This window comes from Bidens hawaiensis, unplaced genomic scaffold, assembly GCF_021521415.1.
Source record: "Bidens hawaiensis isolate Kalapana, Puna unplaced genomic scaffold, B.hawaiensis_p1.1 tig00000904_1, whole genome shotgun sequence".
Classification (NCBI taxonomy): Eukaryota; Viridiplantae; Streptophyta; class Magnoliopsida; order Asterales; family Asteraceae; genus Bidens; species Bidens hawaiensis.
Window position 1 is genome coordinate 3,217,057 of NW_027491052.1, and position 13,235 is coordinate 3,230,291.

A 13,235-nucleotide genomic window follows, 5' to 3' on the forward strand; every position below is an offset into this window, starting at 1 on the left:
AATTTTATCGATGTATAGATTTGTCGGTGATGATAGTGCTCGTCAGTCAAAGTCAGTGGGAAGCCAGGCATGTGTAAGGACCTCATTAGGGGAACTTTTGGGCGCACTACCAATGAATGCTTCACCGACAATATATACATCAACTTGAACTGGGATGGTGTCTTGAGCAGTGCTAAAGAGTGGCTGGGGCGGTAGTCTTGATTAATGTTGACGAATAAAGTGCTAAATTGCTCATTCAGTCATTTTATAGAGCCCACGTTTGCGAATAGCTCAACTTGTCACGTTTAGAGTTCTCTAACACACTCTCGCTCATGCTCTTGCTACACCTAGAGTCGTTTTCGAAATTCTAGGCATCCTATTGTAATCAGCTATGATACCGACTTGTAAACTCATATTTTTATAACTCCGTGTAATAATATTCAATGAAGATTCCCGAAGTATTTTTTAAACGATAACATAAATTATAAGGAGTCACGTTACATATATAATGAACATAATTGTTGATACTCAAAACCAAACCTTACAACAAACGTAGGATGCAAGATGTACCCAAAATGTGGTCCAAAATGAAGCTCACAAATAAGCAGCATATAACAGAGCTATATTATCAAGTTCGATCCATCCCTAGATTTTCATTCCTTTTCAATATTCATTTGTGTTTTTTTCTTTTATTATGAAATATACATAGTTAGCATATTAAGGAAATTATATGAGTTCATGTATATACATAAAATCAACCTACAAGCATTTTGGAAAACAATATACTCTTAATCACAACAACATTGAAGGCCATGCTATGTTGGCTTATCTTACATAGCCATTGTAAACATAGAGAGGTGAATATCTTATCTTGTCTTGCTACTCTAATAAAAGGCTACTTTATTGTGCCACTTATCAAGCTCTTATCACTTCTCATTTTTTTAACCCATATTAAAAAAATAGTAATTATTTCGGGTCAACCCGCCCAAATAATACTTTTCGGATCCTTTTATTATTCTATCCTTTCTTTTCATTCAACTCCAACCCAAATAACAAACCCTAATTCCCACCTCCGCTCATCCCAACGCCGTCTCCTAATTTCAGTTGTGCAATCCATTTCTTTTCTCCACCTACGAGACCGTCATCTCCACCGCCGTCTCCCGTTTTCCATTGTTCCTTATCATTAGGTAATTTTACAATTTCCTGCTTTAGATCCATCAATTTGCAGGTTTTATTATAGTAGTAAGATTATTTTGATGGTTAAATAATTTTACATTGTTTCTTATTATTATTATTATTATTATTATTATTATTATTATTATTTGGGATTGGTCTTTCATAATTTTACATTGTATAAAGTCACCAGGTATCAATATTTTGGAAGTGAGTTTTACAATCTTTATATTTATATATGTAGTCATTAATATTACCCAATTTTTTTATTCAACTTTCACAGAGTTATCGATAACTGAAGATCAAATCAAGCAGCTCACTTTATTTGAGATTGAAAAAATCTTGTTGCGCAACAACTCAAGCTTAAGAAAATATAAGACCATGCCTTTCCCTGATGCCGAGTATATATCTATTGCATCTAATAGTTTGTTTCATGATGAGTTGTCATACGATCAAAAATTGTTAAAAGTAGAGTTCCAAACTCTATTTAATTCAATTACTCATGAGCAGAACAATGTTTTTGATCGTAAAATGATGGTTGTTCAGTAAAATAAAGGGGGTGTGTTCTTCATATTTGGTTATGGTGGAACATGTAAAACGTACTTATGGAAGACCTTATCACCTGCCATAAGATCAAAAGGGGAAATCGTCCTAACTGTTGCTTTAAGTGGAATTGCTTCACTATTGTTAACCGGAGGTCGCACAGCACATTCCAGGTTTCATATTCCTGTAAATCTGAATGAGGATTCTACTTGCTACATGTATCCAGGCACAGACGAGGCACAATTATTATAAAAAACCAAATTAATAATTTGGGACGAAGCTCCAATGGCTCACAAACATGGTTTTCTAATTTGCTATTTGGAGGAAATGTTGTTGTATTTGGTGGAGACTTTCGACAGATCCTACCTGTGGTTCAAAAAGGCACTAGACAAGACATAGTAAACGCCTCTCTATGTTCTTCTTACATTTGGAGTGAATGCAATGTCTTAAGATTAACAAAAAAACCTAAGGTTAACTATGGGTAGGCCATAATTTGATGTTGAAGAAAACAAATTATTTGCAAAATGGCTTTTAAATATATGTGAAGATAATGTAAGCGGTCCTAATGATGGTGTTGCAACGATAGATATACCTGACAATCTACTTATAAAAGATTCTGTTGATCCTATATTAAAACTTTTTGACTTTTTATATCCTGATATTCTACAGAATTACAAGAACCAACATTACTTTCAGGATAGAGCCATACTTGCACCAACAAAGGAAATTGTTGATGAGATTAATGATAGTTTGCTTAAGTTTTTTCCAGGTGATGAAGTCGAGTACTTAAGCTCAGATACTATATGTAGTTCAGATATATCAATGACACGGTTGATACAGCTTTATACTCGCCTGAACTGCTTAATGGTTTAAGAATATCCGGATTACCAAACCACAAGCTTGTGCTAAAAGTTGGTGTTCCTATTATTCTCCTTAGAAATCTTAACCAGAAAGAAGGCTTATGCAACGGTACTCGACTAAATTTATGTCTTTAGGTACTCATGTAGTTGAAACAAAAATTATTTCTGGAACTAACATTGGACATATAATTTTGATTCATAGATCACCACTGACTCCAACAGACAACAAAAATAGCATATAAATTTTGAAGACGACAGTTTTCCCTTGCAGTATGTTTTGCGATGACCATAAACAAAAACCAAGGTCAATCATTATCTAGGGTTGGTTTGTACTTGAAAAACCCATGTTCTCACATGGACAGCTATACGTCGCTTTGTCAAGAGTTACAAGCAGGTTTGGGCTCAAGATTCTGATTCTTGATAAACAAAGTAATCCGACCAATACAACCACAAATGTAGTGTACAAGGAAATTTTTTCTTATTTGTAAAATACTTCCGTAATGTTTGTTTTGTAGTTCCTGTAATTTTAATGCAAGTTGTAATTGTATTAACAATATATGATAATTGTGTTATTGATTGTATTTTGTTTAATGTTTAAATATTGTAATTTTCATTAATTCCCCGTGTAATACACGGGTCTCAAACTAGTAATCATATATATATAGGTTTAAGTTTAGGAAAGAAATGAAATTACTGTGAGAAAATGTGATAAATGAATGTGGGCCACTAGTTTTATTTTAGGTTTTAAATGTTTAAAAATAAATGAAAAAAATATAAATGCAACAATAAATGCATTCTCTCTCTTCAATTAATACAATTAATATAAAAATAATAAATCACTCTCTAATTATGGATACATATATCCTATACGTGTGTAGGTCATATGTTTTTTTGTGTGTAGATAATATGTTTTCTTATTCTTAGAACAAGTGTATGTTATCTGTTTTTGTTTAGGTTGTATATTTTTTTTTGACATTTAATGCTAACATATGTAAGATAGTTTTTTGTATTATTCATCACAATATACCTACGTGTTAATTGATATTGATATATAATATATGAATAAATTGTATTTGTGTAGGATAAAATTTTCAAGTGTAGATTATATATTTTTCGTGTGTAAGTTATACGTTTTCGTGTGCGTGTGTAGTTTATTGATGCTGCATCTTGTGTGTCGGTTACATGTTATTCGTGTGTAGGTTATATGCTTTCTTATTATTAGAGCAAGTGTAGGTTATATGTTTTTATGTAGGTTGTGTACTTTTTTTGTTGATATTTAATGCAAACACGTGTAAGATAGTTTTTTGTACTATTTATCACAATGTAACTACGTGTTGATGGATATTAATATATTGAGTTGGAAGAAATTAGTTTTGGATAGAAAGAAATTTTAATTTATGAATAAATTGTACTTGTGTAGGATAAAAATTCAAGAGAGAAAAAATAATTTATTAAAATAAATGAATTCTTATTATTTTCCAATTTTAATAATTTGATAAGTTATATTAATTGAATAGATAACTATTATATTTATTAGTTATATTAATTGAAGAGAGAGCATGAATTAATACTTTCCTTATTTATCTTTAAGTATTTAAAACATAAAATAAAACTAGTGATACATATTCATTTCTCACATTTCTCACAGTAATCTTATTTCTTATAGAATGTTTATTGTAATATCTTTTTTTATGATCTTGTGAATTAAAAGTAAAAAATAAGCAAAATGAAACATAAATATTTATAGTCATTTGAATAAGTGTTAACCAACCAATGTTACATCCACTCTGTATCCAATAATAATTTATTTTTTATTCTTATAAGAAGCTCAACGTAAAGATTAAGGGGGTGTTTGGAATTCCTTATTTTACCTCCTTATAACTTTTCATTAAGTTAATAAGTTACAAAAGTATAACTAATGAAATGTTTTCTCTCACAATATAAGCAATCCCCCCTAAAGGTAGGTTTTGGGCCTCTATAAGCAGTGCAGTTGCACACTTGCACAGGGCATCGTTCCGATAAAGGCCACGATCTTTTTAAATAACAGCCCACAAATTCAATAGACTAATAAACATACTTATATACATACTTTAAGTGGACTCGACCCATACATAAAATGCCTCAAGAGTTGGGGTTCTGAAATTAACTTTAGAATATTTCTTTTCTTAATTAAATAATCAAGATAATTTTTTTAAGATCTCATAAATTTTATAATTTTTTTAAGATCTCATAAATTTTATGTACGTTAATTATCTTAAACATATATAAATGAACCCTTAAAAGCTCTTTGGTTGCTCTCCACATTCTCTTAAGTCATTATATTGCTTTATTTGTAATTAAGGTTTCTCATGCATTTGACCTAGAATTCACGTGTATGAGTTTCACCAAATCCAGACAGCCCTTTAACGGGTTATAACATCTTATTAAATTAAAAATTAATTTTACCAAAAATTTGATATGAAAATTTTATAAAATAGGGATATATTAAAAATTAATTTCCTTTTTTTTAAAAAGATATTATTTACAATTAAGAAACAATTTTATAGTAAAAAAAATAAACGGGTCATGGTATCATCAAACCCAGATAGCTTTTAAACAGATTATAATATCTCATTTATTTGTGAAACTCTTTCATCATCAAACACTAAGTATATTATTAACTTTTTTACAGCAAATAATATTAAAATAAAAAAATATATAAAGATTATAAACGAAAAATATAAAACAACCCCCGTAATACTAATAAATGAATGGTTCATTTAAATAAATAAGGAACTCATTTAATTCTTTTAATTATTATGCATTTTATAAAGATAAAAAAAATCCTATAAAATTATTGTTACTATATGTTTCTATTAAAATAATTGGTAGTAGGGGTGTTCATCGAATCGAATAACGAATTTTCAAGTTAATCAAATCGAATAATCTGAATAATTTATTTTTTTGTAGTATTCATATTCGAATAAAAGTTGAATCATTCAATTCGAATTTGTATTTGTATTATATGTCATATTCGATATTCGATTCGTATTTGAAACTCGAATTTGAATCGAATACGAACCGAATTCGAATAAGTTCGATTTAATTCAAGATCACCTATGTTAAAAATTTTCAAAAACCAAAATCATAATTGTAAAACACACAAATATTAGTTTAAAGTAACTACAATACCATGTGATAATAAGTTCCAAATTAAAATACGAATTGTATAGGATAAGAAATAATAATATGTGCTATTTTGTAATAGACATCTATTATTATGGATTTGGCCTACACAAAAAAATTATATATATATATATATATATATATATATATATATATATATATATATATATATATATATATATATATATATATAGAGGATGGTTCATGAGAGAAATGAAATTACTGTGAGAAATGTAAGAAATGAATATGAGACACTAATTTTAATTTAGGTTTTAAATGCTTAAAGATAAATAAGGAAAGTATTAATGCATGCTCTCTCTTCAATTAATATAACTAATAAATATAATAGTTATCTATTAATTAATATAACTAATCAAGTTGTTATAATTGGAAAATATAAAGAATTCATTTATTTTTATAACTTATTTTTTTTCTTTCTTGAATTTTTATCCTACACAGGTACAATTTATTCATACATTAAAATTTATTTTTATCCAAAACCAATTTCTTCCAACTTAACATATTAATATCCATCAACACGTATTTACATTGTGATGAATAGTACAAAAAACTATCTTACACGTGTTTAAATTAAATATCAACAAAAAAGTACACAACCTAAAAAAAACATATAACCTACACTTGTTCTAAGAATAAGAAAACATATAACCTACACACGAAAAACATATAACCGACACACAAAATTCAGCATCAATAAACTACACACGCACACGAAAACGTATAACCTACACTCGAAAATTTTATCCTACACATTAAAATACAATTTATTCATACATTAAATATTTGTTCTATCCAAAACCAATTTCTTCCAACTCAATATATCAATATCCATCAACACTTAGGTACATTGTGATGAATAATACAAAAACTATCTTACATATGTTAGTATTAAATATCAATAAAAAATATACAACCTACACAAAAACATGTGACATACACTTGTTCTAAGAATAAGAAAACATATTACCTACACACGAAAAATATATAACCTACACACGTATAGGATGTGTGTATCTTTTTCTAGTTTATATAATTGTTGATGTCGAATTACATATGTAAGTTGTATACTTTTTTGTATTTTGTACGTTTTTATTGCTCAAAACAAGTGTAAGTTATATAATTTTGTGTATGTTGTATATTTATTGTTTATATTTAATGAACACATTTGTATGATATTTTTTTTATTATTATTTATAACAATATTTTTTCTAAGTATATTAATTGAAAAATAATAATAATATGTTTTGATAGTTATTAATTAGAGAGGATTTATTTTGGTTAAATAAGCTGTATTAATTGAAAAGAGATGGATTTATTATGATTATCTTAGTTGTATTAATTGAAGAGAGAGAATCCATTTATTGTTGCATTTACATTTTTTTCATTTAATTTTAAACATTTAAAACATAAAATAAAACTAGTGGTCCGTATTCATTTCTCACAATTCTCAAAGTAATTTCATTTCTCTCCTGAACTTAATCATATATATATATATATATATATATAGGGGTAGGCTAACGTACAATAATCGGTTATCGTACATTAGGTACGCGAGCTTTTTGAACGTCGATTTCAATTTCACGCGGTGGCATAATTGTAAATAGCTTAAATTTAGTTTTATGATCTAATTCATTAATTGATTCATCGAGATCTATATTAATATAATTCAACCGTCAATCATTATTAAACTAATTTGCAGATCGTATCAAACTAATTGAGTTAATTATCTAACCCTAAAAAAGATGGTGGGACTGGCCGTCGTCTTCTCAGGTAGGCAACTCAATAAGGCAATAGAGATGGATTAGTTGAGCAGAAATAACCTTGGGAACACAGTTCAATAACGAGCTTTCTTGTGCAACAAAAGGTAATAGAACGTATTAATCAAAACGTTCTATTACCTATTATGTTTTAATAGAACATGTTATCAAAACGTTTTAATAGAACATTTTATCAAAAATGTATAAGATCTACCTATTATGTTTTATCAAAATATTGGCATAGAACGTATTAATCAAAACGTTTTTAATAGAACGATTCAATTAATTTGGTGGCCAATATTTTGTTATTAAAAGTTTTGAAATCAAAATATTGGCATAGAACGTATTAATCAAACGTTTTTAATAGAACGATTCAATTAATTTGGTGGCCAATATTTTGTGATTAAAAGTTTTGAACGTATTAATTTGTTGGCCAATATTAATCAAAACATATTAATCAAAAAGTTTTGAACGTTTTATCAAAAGATCTACATATTAGGATTAAAAGTTATAATATAGAACGCTTTAATAGAAAACAAGAACGTATAAAAGAACGTATTTCAAACAAGAACGTATTAAAAGAAAGTTTTATCAAAAAGTTTTATCGAAACGTATTAAAAGAACGTTCTGCTAATACATTTAAAATCTTAAACGTTCAATGTCAAAAACCCATCATCCAGAACTCAAAATTGATCGATTGAAGCTTCAAATTGATGATTAATTGAATCGATTTCAAAGATTAACGGATCGGCTTCAATTTCAATTCAATTCAACTAAACAACCCTGTGATTTGCCTTTTTCCGATGAATTCGTTGTCGACGGCGATTATGGTGACGAAGATTGTTGATGGCGCCTGCAAGCGAAGGTGAAGGAGGTGTGCTGGTGTCGGTGAGGGGTGGTGGAGACGGATTGAGGGAGAGGGACGAACAAATTAGTGTAATTTTGATTTTGGGTTTTGAAAATCTAACGGTTGGAAGTGTCGTGTACGTAATGTACGATAAATGATTATTGTATTCTATCCTTTATATATATATATATATATATATGGGAGATTTCTTATGAGAACCACTTTGAGTTTTAAGAACTTGAAAGAATTCAACGTAACAATTTTTTTTACATATACGTAATATATGTAGGTAAAAAAATTGCAGAATTTTTTACGCACCGAGTCGACTTATTACATGGGTGTAAAGGGACGTTTAAAATCCAGTACATCTTTATTCTCTCTGCTACGTGTTTAAAAAAACTTATGATAGCATATTTAAACACGTAAACCAGTATTGGACAATTTGGTCAATCATTTTTTCAACTTGTCATGTCTAATCAATTAAATAAATCACCCTTTTGTTTAAGGGGGTGTTTGGAATTTCTTATTTTCACCAACTTATAGTATATTAACTTTTTGAAAACGAATAAGGTGTTTGGGATTGCTTTTAATGTGAGAGGGAAAAGTTAATAATGTTAGGTTCTAGAGCACACACGAAAGCAATAAAAGACACGAGATTTACGTGGTTCGGTTACGGTGTGTAACCTACGTCCACGGGGGCAACTAGGGTTTATATTTTATTGAGTGATAATCTGTTACAAGTACAAGAGATTATATATAGGCTAGCTAATTAGGGTTTAACCCATTGCTAATCTTGCTAAACAAGAAAACAACAAACTGGGCTTGGGCTGTTAGGGCTGGCCAGACTCGTTTATGCCTTTTCACTTACTCTAGCTATCCCATTAATAGGCTAGGCTGAAGACAACATATCTCCAACAATCTCCCACTTGGTGTCTTTAGACCTCGAACTGCACCATATCTTCTGTACTTCTGTAAAACGAAAAATCCCCCTGATCTTCAAATCTTTCTAGTTACCCCACCTTCTCATCATTATTCCAGAAGGCCAGCAGAAGCTGTGCATAGCTTCTACTTATCCAGTACCACAACTTTGGTGAACATATCCGTTGGATTCTTAGCACCTGAGATGTTCTTCAAGCTGATTGTTCCATCACTGATCAATCCTCTCACGAAGTGATACCTCATCCCGATGTGCTTCGTCTTCCCATGATAGACTGGATTCTTGGCAAGTTTCACCGCACTCTCATTGTCACAATATAATGAGTAATCAGATTGTTGTTTACCTAACTCTTCAAGAACAGTCTTCAACCATACTAACTCTTTACTTGCTTCAGCAACAGCCATGTACTCGGCTTCTGTTGTTGATAGAGCTACACTTTTCTGAAGTCTGGACATCCAGCTCACTGTTGTTCCTCCCACTGTAAAAACATATCCTGTAGTGCTCTTAAATGTCCCTTTACATCCACTCAATTCAGCATCTGTATAACCTCTTAGAATAGCATCCTTTGCTCCAAAACATAACTCGATTTTCTGTGTACCCTTCAAGTATCTAAGTACCCATTTAACAGCTTCCCAATGTTCTCTTTTTGGATCTGACATAAATCGACTAACAACCACAACAGCATGAGCAATATCTGGTCGAGTGCAGACCATGGCATACATGAGGCTACCGACCGCTGATGCATATGGAACCTTAGACATCTCTGATCTTTCTTCTTCAGATTTAGAAGACTGATCTTTGGTAAGCTTCAAATGACTTCCAAATGGAGTATTTCTAGGCTTGGTCTTTTCGTCATTCATCTTGAATCTTTCCAACACTTTCCCCCTATGTATTTCTCCTGGGATAGCATTAGAGAACCATCCTTGTTTCTAGTGATACTTATCCCAAGTATCTGTTTGGCTGGACCCAAATCCTTCATCTCGAATTCTTTGGACATTTGCTTCTTCAACTTGCATATCTCTTTCATATCAGATCCTGCAATCAACATATCATCAACAAAAAGTAACAATATGATATAAGAGCTGCTGAATTTCTTCAGATAGCAACAATGATCCATCTGGCATCTCTTGAATCCCGACCTCTCCATGAAGCTATCAAACTTCATGTACCACTGTCTAGGTGCCTGTTTGAGACCATACAAGCTCTTCTTCAATTTGCAGACCCAATTTTCTTTTCCAACAAACTTGAATCCCTCAGGTTGTGCCATATAAATGTCCTCATCTAAGTCACCATGTAGAAAAGCCGTTTTCACATCTAGCTACTCTAGATGCAACATTTATGCAGCTACAATACTAAGAACCAACCTGATGGTAGTCATTTTCACCATTAGAGAGAAAATCTCGCCATAATCAATTCCCTTCATCTGCTGAAACCCCTTGACTACTAAACGGGCTTTATACCGTTTAGACCCATCGTGTTCTTCTTTGACCTTGAAGACCCATTTGTTCTGTAGAGCTCTTTTATCTGACTGAAGCTTGACTAAGACCCAAATCTTGTTTTTATCTAAAGAGCTCATCTCATCCTTCATTGCATGCTCCCACTGGAGAAAATCTTTCGTCTTGACCGCTTCAGAGTAGCTTTCCGGTTCACCATTTTCTGTCAAGAGAATATAATTAACTGAAGGATTATTTTTGTTAGAAGGCTTACTAACTCTGGTGGATCTCCTGACCCAATTCTCAGACGGGTTAGGTTGCTGTGGAGGCTGCTCAACTTCATGATCTGAGCTCCCACTGTCATAGACTTCTTCTGTCTCATTATATCCACCTTTATCAAGCTCTGGTCCTGTCCCATTTTCGAAATCTGATTCGGGCTCTATAACCCGTTCATTCTTTTGACTACCAGTGTCAAACTCAACCACTTCTTTCTGAACCTCCGACTTCTCCAAATTTCTGTCTTTGTACAGCTTTGCTTCATTTAATTCAGTGTGCTTGCTTCTGACTACCTTTCTGCTTTTAAAATCCCAAAGCCTGTAGCCCATGTTTTCTAACCCGAAACCGATAAGTGTGTACTTCTTTGCTTTAGCATCTAACTTGTCACCTTCTGGATTGATGTCATAAGAACTACACCCGAATATTCTTAGGAGATCATACTTTACCGCTTTGCCCTTCCATTCTTCTTGAGGAATCTTGAATCCCAATGGTACTGAGGGCCCACGATTTATAAGATAGGCCGCGGTGTTAAACGCATCAGCCCGGAACATTTTTGGGAGCCCCGCATTCAATCTCATACTTCTGGCTCTCTCACATAATGTTCTGTTCATCCTCCCTGCAACACCATTATGTTGCGGATTTCCTGGAACTGTATTTATCATCTTGATCCCTCTTTCAGCACAATAATCAATAAATTCTTTGCTGATGTATTCTCCTCCGTTGTCGGACTTCAAGCACTTAACCTTCAAATGAGTTTCAAGTTTAACAGCAGATTTCCATTTCTTAAAAATACCAAAAACTTCAAATTTGTGTTTAAGAAACTAAACCCATACCTTGCGTGTTGAATTATCGATGAAAGTAACATAGTAGCGAGATCCTCCAATTGAAGCAACCGATGTCGGTCCATATACATCTGAGTGAACTAGCTCTAATTTTCGAGCTTTGGTACTCTACTTGTCTTAGCAAAAGTAACCTTATTTTTCTTGCCGAAGACGCACGGTTCACAAAACTCAGGCTCGACCCTTTTCAATTCTGGAAGCTTTCCCTTAGCCACAAGCATTTTCATCCCCTTTTCACTCATGTGACCGAGTCGTTGATGCTATAACTTTGATTGACTCAGCCACTAGTCACTACATTAACCCCTTCAGTTGGTACTTCAACCATATATAAAATACCCCTCTTCTTACCTCTAACAATCACCATACTGCCTTTCACTACTTTCCATTATCCTCTACCAAAGTGGACATTGTATCCCTGATCATCAAGCTGTCCAATGGATATCAACATCCTTTTCAAACCAGGAACGACCCGAACATTCTTCTAGGTCCATATGGTTCCCAATGGTGTTTTTAAGTCTATGTCTCCAACTCCTGTAATATCAAGACTGTGGTTATTAGCCAAACGAACTTTACCAAAGTTACCTGTTCGTAGATTCTTCATCTTCTTCGTGCTAGAGGTAGCATGAAACGATGCTCCCGAATCCATAATCCAATCTTCAACAGTATCTTCGACACAACAAATAAGAGCATCATCTGAATCATCTGATGTTGTGGCAGCATTCACCTCTTTCTTATCTTTAGGTGGGTTGGTGCATTGACTTCTGAAGTGCCTGCTTTCATCACAATTCCAGCAAACTATGTCTTTTCTTGGTTTTGCTGGTCTTGATTTGCTTCTTTGTTTTGACTTTGACCTTACTCTATTTCCACCTCTATTATTACTTCTCCCTCTCCCCTCAGTACTGAGCAACGAACTTGACTCTCCCGAATTCCTCCTTCTCGAGTCCTCATTCAATATCAAGTCACGAACTTTAATAAAAGTGAGGGTCTCAACTGCCCCACTGACTGTAGTGATAGCTCCTGACCAACTGTCAGGTAATGAGGATCAAAGCAAACATGCTTGTAGTTCATCATCTATCTTGAAGTTTACTGAATTCAAACGAGACATGTGAGAACTAAACAAATTAATATGCTCAATAATAGAACCTCCCTCTATCATGCGGGTGTTGACTAACTCCCGTATCAGAAACACCTTGTTGGTAGGAGATGGCTTCTCATACATATTCGACAAAGCCTCTATGATTCCTCGTGCTGAGGTTTGTTTAGAAATATTGTAACTAACATTCATAGAAAGGGTGAGCTTGATAGTTGACATAGCCTTCTTGTCAATTGCTGTCCATTCTTCCGTTACATATGTAGGAGGAGGCTCTAAGGCTGCATCCAGATCCTTTTGTATCGGCAAATCCTT